This window comes from Natrix helvetica (assembly GCF_964273705.1).
Source record: "Natrix helvetica genome assembly, chromosome: 7".
NCBI classification, from domain to species: Eukaryota; Metazoa; Chordata; class Lepidosauria; order Squamata; family Natricidae; genus Natrix; species Natrix helvetica.
In genome coordinates this window covers 21,611,463-21,626,054 of record NC_138558.1, presented here as the reverse complement: position 1 = coordinate 21,626,054, position 14,592 = coordinate 21,611,463, and the positions used below count along the sequence as shown (strand labels likewise).

The window sequence follows — 14,592 nt, the reverse complement described above, 5'->3', positions numbered from 1 at the left end:
GTGAATGTAAACAGGAACTTGATTTTTTAAATATATAAATCATGTATCTAACCCTAACAGGAAGATAAGTCTTTTAAAGATGAAAGTATTCAATAGTATCAAATATCTAAAAAGCTTATGTATATATTAATTTCTTAATCAACTATTCATTCTTCAGAAGCATATTTATCCTCCTTCTATTCCACTGTTTTGCAAAGCTTCCAAAAGTAGTTGCAGAATTTGTTACCAATTTTAAATCCATGCAGAAATCAAAATAACCCACCCCAAATTCCACAAACAAATCTTGGTTAGCATCAAATGAAGAGATTGTGTAAAGCAAAATGGATTCTCTGCCTCCCAGTTCTGTATTTCTCTTAGGAAGAGGAAGGAAATAGTAATAATGCAATAAGGCAACCTTTGAAGACTTAAAAGACTTAAAAGACTGGAAGTGGCAACAACGTACCATATTTTTCAGAGTATAAGACGCACCTTTTTCCCTCAAAAAGGAGGGTGAAAAGCTGGGTGTGTCTTATACACTGAATACAGCATTTTTGCCTCCCGAAACCCCACCCCCATCACCAAAATGGCCCTGCAGAGCCTGTAGAAGGCTTTCAGAGACCTCCTAGGGGCTGAGGAAGGCAGAAATGAGTGAAAAACGGGCCATTTTTTGCTCAATTTTGCCCCTCCCCAGCCCCCAGGAGTACTCTATAAGCCTCTTAAAGGCTACACATGCAATTTTTTTGATAAAAAATGAGGCCGTTTTTGCCAAAAAGGGCCGTTTTTTGCTCGTTTTTGGGGGGGCACCCCCCAGGAGCACTCTGTAAGCCCCCTAAAGGCTACTCATGTTTTTGCAGAGTGCAAAAACTTTTTTTAAAAAAAATTGCCTCTTCAAAACCTTGGTACATCTTATACTCTGAAAAATATGGTAAGTGTCTTTGGTAACAATATTATTTGGCTACCAATGCAACGTAGTTTGACTAATGTCCCTTCCAATATTAGTTGATGTCATGCGTACTGCTTATTTTATTTGTCAATGCAAAACATTGACTTAATGCCCCTTCTATACAGATAGTCCTTGATTTACAACCGGTCACTTAGTGACTGCTTGAAATTACAACAGATCCCCCAAAAGCCACTTACGATCTTCTTTCAAAATTCCAATGGTGCCCCCTGATGGTCATATTGTTCTAGCTAAGGAGAACGCGGGTGGACCAGGACTTCAAAATGCTAATAGTTTTTAATGCTAACAGGTTGCCAAATGCAGCAATTCACAACACGAGCGTCTCAGCTAAACAGCAACAGCTGAGCCCTATTTGACACCTCTTTGTATATGCCGGCTGTCAAACAGATAACCAATCAGGAGCAAGGACAGCACCCCCTAGTCAACAGACCAGAGGGAAAACTATAGAACATAGCACTCCTTCACACCTAGAATGCACATGTGTAATTTTCCAAGTAGTCAGGGTGGCGCTGGACCCACCCTGATCTTCTTAGTGTGTTTTCGGCAGCTGTAGTTGGCTCATCGGAGTTACTGGATTAACCAGAGACTGCGCCATCTTGTTTTCCGATGACGCTTTTGTCCCCTCGGAACTCGGCAACACTGGAATGTCACTGGGAAGAGCAGGTAAGGCCATGGTTGGTTTTCCTATGGTAGGCAGGGGGTTGGACTATAAGACCTCCAAGGTCCCTTCCAACTCTGCTATTGTATTGTATTGTATTGTATGCCCTGCAATAACCTCTCCATAAGATTCTGAAAAAGTCCAGGAGCCAGAGACTCCAAACTGGAGTTGGTGGCACTTGAATGTGACCCTATGCGCGACAATAGTCTGAGCCTCAGCAGTTGCCTCATCTACAGGCAACTGCTGATACGCCTGTGCTAGGTCCAATTTAGTGAAAATGGTCCCCTGCCGCCAAATGTTGCACCACGAAGACAGGGTGTGTGCAGGGTTGCAACATCCTGTTCAAAGTGCACTTAAAATCAGTGCATATGCACACAGACCCATTACTCTTAATCACGGTCACAATAGGTGTTTCCCAACGGCCATAATCAATAGGTTCTAGTACCCCTTGAGCCAGTAACCTATCTATTTCCGCATCAACCTGAGGTTTTAACGCGAAAGGCACTCTGCGTGGCTTAAAACGCCGCGGAGGAACCTGGGGATCTAGATTAAACGAAATTGGGGTGCCAGTGTATCTACCTAACCCTTTCCCAAAAACCTCTGGGAATTCTTTAGTCAACATCTCTAGATATGGATTACATTGGATCTGGTCAATTCCAGTCACCCTCAATCCCAGGGCTTCAAACCACTCCAATCCTAATAGGCTTGGCCGTGGTCCCTTAACTATAATTAAAGGTAGCTTCCTGCAAAACTGTTTAAATTGCACCCTACAAAAATATTTGCCTAAAACCGGAATGGGATTCCCCTGGAAATCCCTTAGGTTTAACAGGAATGGTATCACCCTTGTCTGAACCAAATTAGGTATGAGTCTTTTAGCAGTCGTCCAAGAAACTATGGAGACAGCGGATCCTGTGTTCAGCTTCAAAGGGTAGGACTGCCCCTCTAATTTGACTATTATAAAAAAATTTCCCCTCGGACTATAGATAATCTGGTCAACTTCAGTCTCCTCCCTGTCCTCATTGACAGAGAAACAGGATTCACTTTTCCTGAGAGTGGACCCCTTAGTGAATTTGGAGGGCTTTCTGTAATATTGGCTAAGGCTGAGCAATGTGCCCTCTAAAGCACTACTGCAAGGAGCAGCTGCCCTGCAGATCTTGGCTAAATGGCTGTGTTTCCCACAATGGAGGCAGATTGTATTTTTAAAATGGCACTCCACTCTATCGTGTTTACCTCCGCACCCAGGGCAATTATTGGTGGCAATTGGGGGCTTACCCTGCCGACCTCTGGCCTGCTCTGCCTTCAACTGGTGGACCTCATCGTCCTCAGAAACTGACTCTTCAGGGCTGACATCTTCATAATGCACATCAAGTGGTTTTCCCGCGAATTGAGGTTTGGAAGATCTTTGAATTTCTTCTGTCGAGCGTGTTGACAGTTCTATTGCTCTGGCCTCATCTAGTGCAGTCTGTAGATCTAATTCTGGTTTGGCTAGGAGGCGGCGCTGTATACAGAGGTCTCTCACACCACTGACAATTTGGTCCAGAAGGACATCATCTAAATCTCTAAAATTACAATGTAAAGCAGCCACATACTCATTAATTGTTTCTCCCTCACTTTGGCTTCTCCTATGAAAGGCATGCTGGCGAGCTGTGCGGGATGGTGTTGGAGCGTAATGATTCCTTAGTTTCGCCATTAACACATCCCATGTAACATGTGTACGGATTGGGGAGCCACTAGCATGCCCGCAATATTAAACATCTCCGTGCCACACAAATTTATAACATGACTTTTTTCGGTTTTCAGATAGCCCTGTGTAGTCGTTGGCTTCTAAAAAACATTCAAATCAGGAACTATATGAGTCCCAGGTCTCTGTGGCCCCGTTAAAAACTGCTAACGTGTTCATTGAAATCATTCTGAGGTAACTTGTTGGCTCAGTTGATAATCAGACCAGTCCTCGTAGGTTTTGTGACTTCACTCAACCTCTCGTCGAGTGATTCCTCTGAGGGTAATTCAGCTCTCATGATTCAGCTTTGTGGTAGTGACTCTTATCAGCTCTGCCTGGGCTCCATCTCAGCATCCCACCTTTGTCGCCAATGTTCTAGCTAGGGAGAAGGCGGGCAGACAAACGGAGGCAAGCCAGGATTTCAAAATGCTGAGTTTTTAATGCTAACAGGTTGCCAAACATGGCACTTCACAACACGCGCGTCTCAGCTAACCAGCAACAGCTGAGCCCTGTTTGACAGCTCTTTATAAATACTGGCTGTCAAACAGGTAACCAATCAGGAGTGAGGACAGCACTCCCTAGTCAACAGACCAGGGGGAAAACTATAGAACATAGCACATATGACCACATTTTGGGTGTTCTGCAACTAACTTGCATTTGTGGCCCTTTGAGCCCTTTGCATTCATGTGACTATGATTTACAACAGTTTTGAAAAAAACAACCAGAGTTTACTTCTGGAAAACTTCTAGCAAAAGTTGATCCATAGTGAACAATGGGTTTGCTTAACAACTGCTGCATTCGCTTAACAACTGGTATGTTTGCTTAACGATCACTGCATTTGCTCAATGATTGACACAAAAAAGTTTGGAAAATAGGGTCAGTCATTTTATGACTATGTGTTTGACATCACGACATGATCATAATTGCCAGGCTCAATTATGGTTGTAAATCAAAGACTACCGAGAATTCAATAATCTATGTTATATTTATTGGGTTATCAATGCAACCAATTGCCTGATAAACCAATAAAGAATACAGACACTGCATGGTGTTTTTTTTTTTTTAATGAATTAAAGAGCAATTATTCTTTACATCCCGATTTGTACACCTTGTTCCATCTTTGGTGATAGGGGGAGAAATTTTAGCCCCCTCAGAGAAGGCTCGCAATCTGGGAGTCCTCCTAGATACGCGGCTTAGTTTAGAAGAACACCTGATGGCCGTGGCCAGGGGGGGCTTTTACCAGGTTTGCCTGGTACGTCAGTTGCGCCCCTTCCTGGATCGGGATGCTCTGTGCACAGTCACTCATGCCCTCGTCCTTTCTCGCCTGGACTACTGCAATGCTCTCTACATGGGGCTGCCCTTGAATAGCACCCGGAGGCTTCAGCTGGTCCAGAATGCGGCCGCGCAGGTTGTCATGGGGGTACCTAGGTGCTCCCATGTTACACCCCTTTTAGGCGGCCTGCACTGGTTGCCAGTTGTTTTCCGGGTGCGATTCAAGGTCTTATGACCTTTAAAGCGCTCCATGGCTTAGGCCCAGGGTACCTGCGAGACCACCTACTGCCACCAGTAGCCTCCCACTGTCCAGTATGATCCCACAGAGTTGGCCTCCTCAGGGTGCCGTCGGCCAGACAGTGTCGGCTGGTGACCCCCAGGGGGAGAGCCTTCTCTGTGGGAGCGCCTTCCCTCTGGAATGAGCTGCCCCCAGAGCTTCGCATAATCCCTGACCTCCAGTCCTTCCGACGCGCCCAAAAAAGTTGGCTTTTCCAGCAAGCCGGCCTGGCCTGTTAATTTTAACTCATTTTTTAAATGTATTGTTCCATAAATTCGATTTGTTTTTTTGGATATATATTTAATTTCTTTTTTACTTTTGGGATGTGTGTTTTTTAATGTTGTACGCCGCCCTGAGTCCTTTGGGAGAAGGGCGGCATATAAATCCAATAAAAACAAAACAAAACAAAGAAACAAACATTCGTTTTTCATTCTCTTAATGTACAATGACTGTCCCAGAAAGTGGGATTGACAAAAACCTGGTATTATAAATGTCAAATTTAATTTTAACTAAGCCATGCATTTTCATTATAAGTTTTTAGTAGCTCAGAATATTATTTTATCTTTATGATGGCTTTCTGTTTGAAAAGAACATTCCCAAGGGTAAATTTTCCATTTAGCATAAGAAGTTCTTGCTAACAAGAAAGCCAGACAACTCTGACATGGACCCAGAGTTCTTTTGAATATTATATTTTGCATTTCAGACTAGCTATAAATTCAAATTTTGGATGTGAATGTTGTGGAGGCATCTGATTGGCTGCTGTTTTGAGAAGAGAATGCTGTAAATGTTGTGTGTTTTACTGTTTCTATATAACTAAATTAGGACGATCCATCTGATGGAATAAAATACATAACACAATGTATACCTAGGACACTATACCATTATGCGAAATATCTTCTTTCATGCAATGCAAACCACTGACTGCTAAAACGATAATAAAGGAAAAGCAAGGTTAGTTTTGTCTGTTTAGCTTTAGTAATCTTAGAAATTTTCATATATTAGTTCCATATCTATCTATCTATCTATCCATCCATCCATCCATCCATCCATCCATCCATCCATCCATCATCTATCTATCTATCTATCTATCTATCTATCTATCTATCATCTATCTATCTATCTATCATCTATCTATCTATCATCTATCTATCTATCTATCTATCTATCTATCTATCTATCTATCTATTTATCTATCATCTATCTATCTATCTATCTATCTATCTATCATCTATCTATCATCTATCTATCTATCATCTATCTATCTATCTATCTATCTATCTATCTATCTATCTATCTATCTATCTATCATCTATCGTCTCTGTCTGTCTGTCTGTCTGTCTGTCTGTCTGTCTGTCTGTCTATCATCTATCTATCTATCTATCTATCTATCTATCTATCTATCTATCATCTATCTATCTATCTATCATCTATCTATCTATCTATCTATCATCTATCTATCATCTGTCTGTCTCTGTCTGTCTGTCTGTCTGTCTGTCTGTCTGTCTGTCTGTCTATCTATCTATCATCTGTCTGTCTCTGTCTCTCTGTGTCTGTCTGTCTATCATCTATCTATCTATCTATCATCTATCTGTCTGTCTATCTATCTATCTATCTATCTATCTATCTATCTATCTATCTATCTATCTATGTATTTATCTATCTATCTATCTATCTATCTATCTATCTATCTATCTATCTATCTATCTATCTATCATCTCTCTCTGTCTCTCATCTGTCTGTCTCTCATCTATCATCTATCTATCTATCATCTATCTATCTATCTATCTATCTATCTATCTATCTATCTATCTATCATCTATCATCTGTCTGTCTATCTGTCTGTCTGTCTGTCTGTCTGTCTATCTATCTGTCTGTCTATCTATCTATCTATCATCTATCTATCTATCTATCTATCTATCTATCTATCTATCTATCTATCTATCTATCTATCTATCATCATCTCTCTCTCTCTCTCTCTCTCTCTCTGTCTCTCATCTGTCTGTCTATTATCTATCTGTCTATCTATCTCCGCGGAGAGGGGGCGGTCTAGAAATCTAATAAATTATTATTAATTATTATTATTATTTATCATCTCTATCTATCTATTGTCTCTCTATCTCTCTATCTCTCAATCATGTCTATCGATCTATTGTCTCTCTCTCTCTATCTCTCTATCATCTATCCATCCAACCATCCATTCATTCATATAATTTTAACATATGCAAGCCAATTGAGGTTACCAATTATAATTATGGATATATCGTATCTCCAATCAGAGGATAGCAGACACACCTGTACCACTTTTGGAACACAGAGGTGTTATCTTCAGAATTCTAGTGGCATTAGACTACAAAATGTAGCAACAGTTTTGAAATAGATAAAATTCAAGGTTGATACAATACAAAGGCAGGCTCTATTTCGTGTCATCATCATTTTCAACAGACTCATTATAGAAAAAACTTATTTCTTAGTGAAGAATCTACCAAAAAACAACAACGCTTCATATACACTTTAGATGAGAGGTATTTTTAATTTAAAAACAATACACTGAACAATAAAAGCCACAAAAACTGGGAAATACAAAAATTGCATAAAACTGAACATGTAGGTAGTGTTTTTTATTAATAATACCAAACCACTATTGAGTATCTTTAGAATTGGTACTTATTAAGAAATCTTAATCTTGTAAATTCTGCAAAGCTCAACTGCAAAGAAAGAAATGTTTTACAATCCGATTTCAGCTTTTCCTTTATAAATTCCTGACTGAACAAATCATATTTTCATGCCAAAATACCTTATTAAAAAAAAAGTACAATTTATTTCAGAATATACAGCACTCATAAATTAATAAAGGGCAGACTTCACAATATCCTTTCTCATGCTCGTCTAATATATCCCTTGTCTAACATTTAAAAGGCAGATATAAGTTCTTGAATTGTACTGACATACATCTCTCATTTATATTCAGTAGAGACTTCTCATAATAATCTCAATAAGGCATTTGACAATCCCGCAATAATGGCCAAAACGCAAATGCATATACTCTGCTTCACCTAGCCCATCTCAGCTTCATCTGCATAGTTCTTTATGTGTGCTTCACTTAAACAATGCCTAGATTGCATTTTTCTCCAGAAAACGCTCTAACAATGGGAAAGGTGAAAAGAAAGAGAAGAAGAGGATGACTAACAGTAAGGTGAATGGACAGTTACAGAGGAGATGGGAACACAGTTGGAAGAGCTGAAGATTAGGTTGGGAACAGATCATCATGGAGTAAATCTATGTGGTCACTAAGAATTGGCACATAATCACCATCAAACTGCATGTTGGAATTGCACTGATATTATCCAACCAAAACAGCCAAAAGAATCTAAGTTAGGTATCAAGAAACAACAATAGTTTACTTATACAATGTATTTTTATAGGAAACTTCCTATTTATGCTGTGATAATAAATATTTCTTAACAGCATTAGAGAGTAATATAAACCTAAACTCAGATGTCTGACTTTTAGACTGATTTCCCATCCTTCATTTAAGTGGACATATTGTGCTTATGCTCAAAATATTAAAAGTTTCCAAAGCAGAACTCAGCACTGAAAAACATACTGGATCTATTTCTCTTATTTCCATTTCTGGTCATTTTTACACTCTGTTCGTATATTGATTTTCTTTTCTTTCTTTTATTTGAGGGCCTTTTTAAGGATTAGATCTCTTTTGGCAGAGCAATGCAATAACAGCTCTAGCCCTCATACTTAGGGAAAGTCATATCAACAATGATAAATGTTACATTCATCTGAAGAAAAAAAATGACAGTGACATTGAAAAGAATATTCAGATCCTAATCCCATGTTTGCAGACTGCATGATATAGGACAATCAGCATCAAATATGATGCTGGCATACAGTGATGTTAACTATATGCAAAAATTGAATAAGAAATGATAAAGAACTATGAAAAGAAAATAATACTGTTAAACTGGGATATCAAAGCTACGGTTAAAAATTATTAATTTGTAAAGATGAATTAATAGTAATTAGTTGAAGACAAAAAGAAAAGGGTGTTTAGTAATGATATGTAAGCTTAAATGAATTAATGGAAAAAGATAAAGGATTATATAAAAGATGAATATTGATAAAAGTGGGAAGATTAGAATATATTGAAACTATGATTATAAACATGACGTATAAGATATGACCTGGTCCACACTCTGTCCATAAAGTATGTATGATAGAAAAAAAGACAAAATTGCAATAAAACTTGTTTAAAAAACATGATTAGATGTTGAATTAGATGCATTAGAAGCATTAAAGATAAGAAGACTCGGGTTCAAGTGCTCCTCAGTCATGAAACTGTATTGGATGACCCAGTCACTCTCTCAAGTTTGTCTCGGAGAAAACCTGGAAGAAATACTCTTGCGCACAATATTAAGTCACTAGCGGAGAGACAGAACATCAGTCTAATAAATCAGTTCAATAAAATCTCAGCACTTGAAGAGATCATGTTTACATCATTGCAAGAGAAACTTGTCTTTATTCATTCCAGCAGCTAAAAGACTACTTTCAGTATCACTGAAGATGCCATCTGAACTACAAATACTTTCACTGGTTTTGCCCGACAGGCCTTTTTCTGAACAAGGCAAGAATGAGAAAGAAAGATGGGGTCACATTCCCACAAGATCCTGCGCTCCTTATCAAAGACTGCTGCCACCTTTCCCCAGCAAAACTTTTTATGTCTCGAACAGTTGTAAACATGTGTCGAGGCTGCCATGTGCAGACTGAGATAGTGTTCCTGAAATAGAGAGGAAGTTATGGGGTGGGGGGTGGGGGGAGATTTACTAGCTGCATAATGGTCTTTGGCATCCCTCTGGAAGAATCTGTGGCAAATGAACAAAAGCTGCAACTTTTCATGAACTGGATGCATCTTTGAGGCAAGGCCTAGAACCATGTGCTCCAAGAAAGTTTCTGTGAAGAAGGAATAGTGTCTTGTCTTTTACGAAGGAATGAGGAAGTAGAAAGTTCGGTTGATCTCATGCACACACAGACCACACACACATACACACACCCAGAGCAATGTGACAAAATACAGATTTCCATACCACAAATGCTATGGCCTCTCTAGAAGTCAAGCTCAGATCACCTACAACTAAAAGGTGGTGCGAAATCTAAAACCATTCCCATTTTAAGACTTAATCCTACTAAAATCCCTCCCGAGCCCAAAATCAATTACTAAAGCGACTTCTATTTAATCCATATAGAGTCAAATACAAAGGCAGAGATCTCTTTGTATTTGTCCTTATGGATGTGGAGAGGGGGAGTGTCTCCAACCTTGGCAACTTTTAAGCCTGGTGGGCTTCAACTCCCAAAATTCCCCAATCAGCAAAGCTCTTTGTATTTCATGACCTTATGGATTGGGGGACTCCAAACTTGGCAACTTTAAGCCTGGTGGACTTCAACTCCCAGATTTTCCCAGCCAGTCCTCCAGGTTTAAAGTTGCCAAGGTTGGAGACCCCTGTTATAGATTATATAGACTGGGCTGAAGGGTGCGTCGGTTTAACGCGGCAGCAGGTCTCTCCATCCCAAGACCCAGCCCGTTTGTCAAGCCTAAGGACCAGACCGCGGCTGTCAGGGAAGCTCGTGCCCCCAACAATCCGGGGACTTCGGAGGGGAAAGAAAAAATAAAAAGTTTCTTTCCCGACTTCCCGACGTTTCCGCATGGCACCGAAAGCGCACCCGCGCGGGTTTTTCCCGCTAGCCCCGAGCATTAAGAAACCCGATTCGTGGGGATGGGGGCGCACCTCGGGACTCACCTTACCCTCGGGGGAATGGGATTCCCGTGCACTTTTTTCGTCCGAGAAAAGGAAGGATGGGAGAACCAGCGCGGCGAGGGGAGAAAGGAAGGCGAAGGCAAGGCGACCGTGGCGGAGAAACTCCCGGTCAAAAGAGCGCCATGTCAGCGCCAAGGCTGCTCGGGATGGCGGGTGGCGGCAGAAGGCAGCGGCTGTCGAAAGGCTTCGCGCTCCATCGAGCAAACAGTGGGAAAAGAAGGGAGCGCCGCGCTCCGCCGCCACTCCGGGTCCCTCGAGGACCTCGCCGACCGCCTTAGCCGCCCACGCAGAGACAGACAGCCGGGCGCGGGCACGCAACCCTGGTGCGCGCGATCTCGCACCGCCTCCCCACCCTCCCTTCCCCTGCCGCAACTTTCGCCTCCCTCTCACTTCCTAGCTGGAAATTCCCACTGACGTCGAACGATGAGCGGCGAAGGGAAAAATGAAAATGATCCGAAAGAGACACAGGCGCCCCCCGGGGAGGGTTGGAAGCAGAGAAAGGGTGGTGGCAGCAGAGGTGTGCAACACGGCGGGGCGGGGGGCGGGAGGGAGAGGCTCGCGAGTTTATTACACGGAAGCCAAGCTGTCACGCAGGGGCTTCCAAGCGTCTTCCTGCTTACGAGGGACGTTTAAAGCCGGTGGCTCTTTCGTAGTGACGGTGATGAAGCTCAATAATATGAAAGAAATGTAATTATTTTTATCCAAAGAAGAGAAATATATACATATATGTACAAGTGTGTGTGTGTATACCTTATTTATATTTTTTAATTGTTTCTGGATTTTGTGCTTGCAATGAAAAAAGAAAAAGAAACTTTGGTTTTGTTTTTGCTAATTAGATAGGTTTAGTGTTATAGAAATGGCTTGTGCGTGCTGTTGTGTAAAATTGAAAAGTTGCGGTTGTAATGTTGCTGTTTTCTACTGTGCTAAAGAGAATCAGAAGTTGGTGTCTTTTTCTTTCCTTTTCCTTCCTTATGCCATGCCCCCCCCCCTTCCTAGTTTTCTCTTTGCATTTTATATTTTGATAAAGTAATAATTCTTTTTAAAAATAATAAAAGAGATGAGCTTTAATCTTTTTTGATATCAGAGGCTCTCCAGCAGGGACCTTTGAGTCATTTGTATTTGTATTTATTAGTTTGTCAAACATGTACAAGATAGCAGGTATAAATATAGACATAGACAGGGCCGGATTTAGATGAAAAGAGGCCCTAGGCTATTCCACTTATGGGGCCCTTTCACCTCCCATTTTTAAGTTTGTAAATTACATGAGAGATAATAAAATACATCATTACTGTGATATATATCAATATATTAAATGAAACATGTTGTAATTGGTACTAACCTTTATAAAAAATGTGGCAAGGTTAATAAATAAAAATAAAAGGCCCCTCTTGATCTTGAGGCCCTAGGCTGAAGCCTAGTTAGCCTATAGGAAAATCCGGCCCTGGACATAGACATGAATGAAAGAAATGGATACAAATAGATGGGGACAGTAGGACAGGGACGGTAGGCACGCTGGTGCGCTTATGCACACCCCCTTCATGGACCTCTTAGGAATGGGGTGAGATCAACAGTAGACAGTCTAAGGTTAAAGTTTTGGGGGTTTGGGAAAGAAACCACAGTCAGGTAATGCATTCCAGGCATTGACCACTCTGTTGCTGAAGTCGTATTTTCTGCAATCAAGTTTGGAGCGGTTTACTTTGAGTTTGTATCTATTGTGTGCTCCTGTATTGTGGTTGAAGTAGTCATTGACAGGTAGGACATTGTAGCAGATAATTTTGTGTACTACTCACAGGTCAGATAGAAGGTGGCGTAGTTCTAAATTGTCTAAGTCCAAAATTTCAAGCCTGGTGGTATAAGATATTCTATTGTGAGCAGAGAAGTATACTAGTTTGCAATACATTATTACCCGAGAAGAAGCTTCACAAAATTAGGTTAACAACTCTTAATGCCTTTTTGCAATGCTGTTACAATGAGCTCTGGCACTTAGATCATTTGAGATGAGTACCCCCAGGCCCTTGACAAAGGGAGGGTCATCCACAAGGTCGTATTTGCCAGCTTGTATTTGGTATTGTGATTTTTTTTGCCAACGTGTAAGACAGAGCATTTGTTGCCAATTGCCAATTGTAATGAATAATGAAAGAAATGTGATTCTTTTATCCAAAGAATATATATATATATATATATATATATATATATATATATATATATATATATATATATATATATATATATATATATATATATATATATATATATATATATATATATATATATATATATACGTCTTTGGTTGTTCGGGTTTTCTCCCGCGTAGAATTTTCTCCCGCGTAGAATTTTCTCCCGCGTAGAAAACCCGAACAACCAAAGACGTACATACAAACACCCGCGAAAACCTCAGAAAACATATATATATATATATATATATATATATATATATATATATATATATATATATATATATATATATATATATATATATATATAAATTTATATATATATATATATATATATATATATATATATATATATATATATATATATATATATATATATATATATATATATATATGGTTTCTATTTTGAAATTGCTTCTGGATTTTGTGCTTGCAATGAAAAAAAAAGAAACTTTGGTTTTGCTAATTTGATAGGTTTAATGTTATAGAAATGGCTTGTGCATACTGCTGTGTAAAATTAAACAGTTGCATCTTCTGTGCTAAAGACAGTCAGAAGTTAGAGCCTTTCTCTTTCCTTTTCCCTCCTTACACCATATTTTCCCTCCCCCACTTCCTACTTTTCGTTTGTTGTTGTTGTGTCCAACCCAGCGCGACCCCAAGGACAACGTTCCTCTAGGCCAGTGGTCGGCAAGCCGCGGCTTGCGAGCCACACGCGGCTCTTTACACATTTTAATGCGGCTCTTCTGTGTGCCGGGCGCCCGCTCCCCTCCCTCCTCTCGGGCACTTCAAAACAAGCGCCCCTTTCCCTTTTTTCTTTTCGACCCACAATGATTAGGGAGGATCCTGAAGTCGGGTGGGGACGAGAAGCGAGGAGGCAGAAAAAGAAACGGAGGCTAAGGAGCTTCCCCCCCGCCCCCTCCCAGCAAAAAACTAACCGGGGAGCTGGGCGGGCAGTAGCAAATTAGCCGATCACGCCGCGTGATCGGTTAATTTGCTACTGCCCACGCGGCGTGATCGGCTAATTTGCTACTGCCCGCCCGGCTCCCCGGTTAGATTTTTGCTGGGAGGGGGCGGGGGGGAAGCTCCTTGGCCTCCGTCTCTTTTTCTCCCTCCTCGCTTCTTGGGGCTCCACCAATGGTGGAGCAAGGCCCGCCCAGCGCCAGGCTTTGGGCTAACACAGAGGTCTGCAAAGTTGGCTGTTTTAAGACTGGTGGACTTCAATTCTCAGAATTCTGGGAGTTGAAGTCCACCAGTCTTAAGAGCCAATTTTGCAGATCCCTGGGCTAATATGATTGATGCCCTTGGTGGACTTCAATTCTCAGAATTCTGGGAGTTGAAGTCCACAAGTCTTCAAGCTGTCAGGTTTGAAGACCCTGGGTTTTTTTTCCTAAAGGGTTGGGGGTGCGAGGGTCTTGCAACTTGACAGCTTTAAGACTTGCATGCTTCAATGCCAGAGTTCCTGAGCCAACATGACTGGAGGAGGAATTCTGGGAGTTGAAGTCCACAAGTCTTAAAGCTGTCAGGTTTGAAGACCCCTTGGGGTTTTTTTCCTAAAGGGTTAGGGATGCAAGGATCTTGTAACTTGACAGCTTTAAGACTTGCGTGCTTCAAATGCCAGAGTTTATTGAAACTAAAAACAGTGTACCATCCTATGTATTTTCGGTTTTAAAAATGTGGCTCTCAAAATAAATTTCAATCGTGGTTTTGGCGAGATTTGGCTCAGTTGAAA

The 14,592-nt window shown here is 40.8% G+C and overlaps 1 protein-coding gene across 4 annotated transcripts in view; it reads right to left on the bottom strand.

Moving 5' to 3' along the window:
* Nucleotides 1-10,804, bottom strand: part of NFKB1 (nuclear factor kappa B subunit 1) — a 78,235-nt gene extending 67,431 nt beyond the window's left edge. For 3 of the 4 annotated variants that reach the window (XM_081959815.1, XM_081959817.1, XM_081959818.1), the window contains exon 1: nt 10,672-10,804. The gene's annotated coding sequence lies outside the window, so the exon portion shown is untranslated. The remainder of the gene's footprint in view (nt 1-10,671) is intronic. The other variant, XM_081959816.1, reaches the window with a different exon arrangement.
* Between the last annotated feature and the right edge of the window lie 3,788 nt (nt 10,805-14,592).